Below are 4633 nucleotides of genomic sequence, written 5' to 3'. Positions count from 1 at the left end.
GAAACTTCTGCTAGCTGTTTGAAGAAAGCCTCATCTAGTTACTTCAGTCCCCAACCACAACATCACCCTTGTTATGCCCGCCTCTGACCCCGACACAGAGACTTTCAATAGGTCTATCTCCCACTTCATACTGGAGCTCTAAGCAATCATACAGCTCTTTTAAATAACTCCTCCTGTTCTCCCATGCTTGTCTTTCCTGAACACATTATACCCATCCATGACAGTACTCCAGTCATGCCAGCTATTGACCGATCCAAGTGTCTGCACTGCCAAGTGACCTTAATGCTGTATCATAACTTAAGATACTTTTCTTGCTTGTGAAATGAGCCACAAAAGATAGGTATATGCAAAGATATTTCTTCTGACTAGGTTTTGGAAAAGAGAAAGAGACAAAAAAGGTTTTGCAAGTGGTCTTATCTTCCTCACTGGGGGAACCACAATAAGAGATCCAAGCATCCTGAGACTGGGCTGTTGCAAGTGTGGATCCAAATAAACATGCTGCAGTTTGATCCCATTACTACTACCAAGGACTGAAACTCATGCCAGATACCTAAGCAAATGTTTACTTCTCCAGATTTATTACTTAAAAGGAGTAAGTGGATGAAACCAGAAGCATTAACTCCATATTGTCTAGAGCTACTGCACATTATTTTCTACTGATCCAGTCAAATGAAAATATCCTTTTAGTCAAATTTTGCCTATATTCATGAGAAAGAGATGCATTCTTTTCCTTGCTTCTCTCTCAGTTTCAAGTGAATTCTTGTCACTTAAATCCTCCCCACTTTTTTTTTTATTTAAGAAAGGCACATAAACGTGAAATTTGCTCAGTGGTTAATCCAATTAAAGTTTTCCTTTTTAAGTGTCTAGCACTCTTTGTGTTCTGAAGTTTTTTAATTAATACTGAGTAAGTGGTAGTTTACCCTTCTGGATTACAGCCTCTAGCATGTCTCTCAACCGCTTCTGTTGCTGAAAATAAGCAAAATGCAGATACCCTATATTTTGGCATCATGTATTTTGCTTTCCTCAGGAATCCAGATCTTTATGTGAGCTTGCACTCATTTCAAGAGGCACTACAAGTTAACACCAGGTGGGCATATTTGGTAAATAAGTACATTCATTACTATTTATCCTCATGAAAACTCAAGTTGTTAAAGGTTGTATATTTTTTGTAGGGTTAGAAGATTGAAGGTTTTTTCCTCTCTCCAATCCTCATTCTTCTGTAATCCTTTCCTACTTAACATTGTGAAGGCTTGGATGACGTTTAATTTTACTTAGATGTGCCTTTTAAAGATTTTTTTCAGATACTATACTCCCTGTCATAGCAAGCTGAAGTGTAGCCTATAGCTTTTCTGCTCCAGAGGGACCTCAGTATTCAATGGTTGCACTTTTAAAGAGAGACAATATAAAGAAGTTAACTAGGACTCAGAAACAACTGAATGCAGATCCTCTTGCTGCTTAATAACTGGAGAGCAACAGGATTAAATATGATATATTTAAATTAAATCCTTGCATAATCCCATTAACAATGTCAATAGCAGTTTTCCCTACATTTAAGAAAACAAAGAGCCGGCGAAATCTAACTCTAATGCTTACAAATTAGCTCATATCCATGCATAATGTTTCCCAACTAGTATACAAGCTCTTGTATCTTTCATCTAATTCTTTTTAAAGGTCTTAAAAACAACCACATCAGAGTCTCATCAGGTATAAATAGTCAATATTTTAATGTATTCAGTATTCAGATATTAGATTTTGGATTCTAAGATCTCTGGAGAGCATGATGAATCTATTAGTCTGTCCAGTGCATTGCACAAATATGGCTTCCTGCAGTTTATGACATTTAAAGTTCTACTTTTTAGATGTCCAAGAGATGTCCTTAAGGCAGGGAGATCTGAAACACTCTCAATTACTTAAATTTTGAATTACAATTACATGTGTGCATCTTACAACTTTGTGAGCAGCTCAAAGCTGTTACCAAGGCTCAAAAGGACATTTAATTCCACTACAACTGAGTGGCTGAGAAAGGGGAAGGAGCACATGTCATTGTTTAAAAAGGGAATAAAGGGAAAAGAAAGGAAAGTGTTACAGAACTGGGGAGGTGGGCAGGGAAGAGACAGATGTATAGATACTGCCTTTTCATGTTGTTACAGAATAAGCTAAGCCTCTTGAGCATGTATCATTTCCATCACAAAACAGTCAATAGCTTTTAACACCAATCCTACTTCAAAATCAAGAAGGGCAGTACAGTTGTGCGATTGTACTTTGCTTCCCTCGTCTTTCTATCTAATCATGATGAGCCATGGAAGAGGCCATATCGTATGTGTATACTGTTATACACACCAGCAAATATGAACTAGCAACAAATACAAACTAGGGCTGTGTGATTTGATTCGGAGGAGATTCGGCCTGATTCGGCATCCAACCCCGAATCTATTTTGAATTGTCAAAAATAAAATCCATTTTCAAAACTACAGATAAAAGCAGAAAGGAAGACCCCACAAGTCTCTTAAAATGGCTGTTTACCCCCACCATCCAATGCCCTCCGTCTTCAGACAACACTTAAATTTCGCTGGGTTCCTTTAACTCTTTTCAAAGTCTACTCCATGGAGCCCCAGGATTCCATGAGAGATCATCAGGGATTCCTCAAAGAGATTGGAGGTAATGCCAGCATGTGCCAGGCATTGGTGTAATACCTTCACCAGGCTACATCACTTGGACCCATGCCAGTCTTTAAGCTAGAGGTAGGGGTTCTGCACCAAAAGTGAGATGAAAGGATTTTGTGACTTCAGGAAGTTTGGAAATTTCCATTTTAACTGCTAGTGGTACTTAAGGCAAGGGGATGGCCTCACTTATTTCTCCACCCTAGCTGAAGTTTGGATTAGTGGGCACACCATCTTCCCTTAAAGGAGGAAGATTATGACTAAACCCATTAAAAGTTACCATTTCTCAAATATGAAGTTTCCACAGATGGATAGAGTTTCAGAACATCATACACACAACCTATATTCCCAGATCATCTGTGCTGTAAACCAAACTGACAGAAGTTATCCTCTTTGCTGATGGTGCTTTTTGCAAAATAGATATTACATGCAGTAGTGTTGTTTCTTTATATGTGGTATGTGCAAGTTCCTTATTGTTTGAATATGGTCATATCTGTGGGGACACTGACGCAACTGCTTTTGTGCACCATGTTTCATTGCCACCACAAATTAGTCTCAAAACATTGCCCTAAATTTTCATACATTAAATATATAAGTTGGGGGGGATGAAGAATAATAGAGCATTTTTATACAGACAAATTAAACAGATATTCCAAAGGTGAGGACTGGGGGGAGATACCCTTTTAAAAATGTAACATTTATGCAAATCAGGACTGAAATTTCAAACTTCAATTGCTCTTCAGTACATTGATTTTTTATCACTAAACATCAATTCTGCCTCACACTAATAGACCACCAAAAATATTTCCATTGGTAACAAAACAAAATTTATAGAAAAGGGATTGTGACAATTGTGCCTCTTCAGGGCTGTCTATTAGTGATCCCACAACACTGATCAAGGGCCAACCACCCGCCTTCTTGGCTGCCATGCCTTGTGTTATTTGCTTGGTTGGAAGATCTTAATCAAGTGGGAGGCTGCCTATTTTTTGTCTCGGTGCCTGAGGCACTATCTGCGACTCCTTTCCTCCCTTTACACCGCAGCCCAAGCCTCACAGATGTATCTGGTGTTATTCAGGACTGTCCTACTCTCTGTGCCACATGGACGCTCTCTGACTTGTCCCTCAGCCTGCACCCTCACCGGTGCCCTTTAGCTCATCTCACCACCCGTGCCCTTACCGGCACCCTCTAGCTTGTCCTGCACTGCCCGTTCTGGGACGTCTCGCCAGTGCCAGCTCCAGGGCTCCTTGCTGCCTCCTTCAGTCGGGGATCCTCACTGCCCCCTAACTCTGGGGCTGGGGCCAATGCACCCCAAACTATGCTGTGCCTTCTTTGGTGCCAGGAACCCCCATGCTACTGTGGAGTCCTTATGAGGCCTCCTCCAACCCCTAATAGCCTCACCCGGTCCTCTGGTCAAAACAAACACAAGAACACAAAGCCCCCGGGCTACAACATAAAAGCTAGACTGTCCTGGTCAAAATAAGAATCCATCCCTACCAGAGAGCAAGAGCACACCAACCCCCCCAGCAGGAATCAGGGGATGTTCCCACTGTCAGAGTTCTCCCCTTTGTGCTGGCCGAGTTCCTTCCCCCTCAGCCACTGGAGGGAAACTGCCCTCCTGGCCTCCTGCCTGGGCTTAAGAAGGGCTAAACTCTGCCCTTTCCTGTCTCTAGGTCTCCCTGGTTGCCCTAGCAACCAGAACCTGCACAGTCCTGGTGACTGGCAGCTGAGCTTCCCCCTTCCTGCCACTAGGGGTCTCTCCCGAGCTGTTTCTGGGCACCTGAGAACTCTGCGACAGGGATGTAACGACAAAATATCACGCGGATACACACACATGGCAGCCAGTGTGAGTGGGCTAAAGGGAAGCCATGGCTGCACCACTCAGGCAGCCACTGCAGGAGCTGAGGGCCATGCTGGGAGGCCTGTGGTGGGAGGCAGGGAGTGGTTGGATGCTACCTGCTAGAAACAGAGCCTAG

General features: G+C 42.4%; 1 protein-coding gene across 1 annotated transcript in view; it reads right to left on the bottom strand.

Moving 5' to 3' along the window:
• The window catches only part of CNTNAP2 (contactin associated protein-like 2), a 1403431-nt gene that overhangs the window by 1351627 nt on the left and 47171 nt on the right, over positions 1-4633 (bottom strand). The window lies entirely within an intron of this gene.

This window comes from Crocodylus porosus, unplaced genomic scaffold (genome assembly GCF_001723895.1).
Source record: "Crocodylus porosus isolate Cpor-Errol unplaced genomic scaffold, CroPor_comp1, whole genome shotgun sequence".
In the NCBI taxonomy this organism is placed as follows: Eukaryota; Metazoa; Chordata; order Crocodylia; family Crocodylidae; genus Crocodylus; species Crocodylus porosus.
The sequence above is the reverse complement of the archived record's forward strand: the minus strand, read 5'-3'. Positions and strand labels throughout refer to the sequence as shown.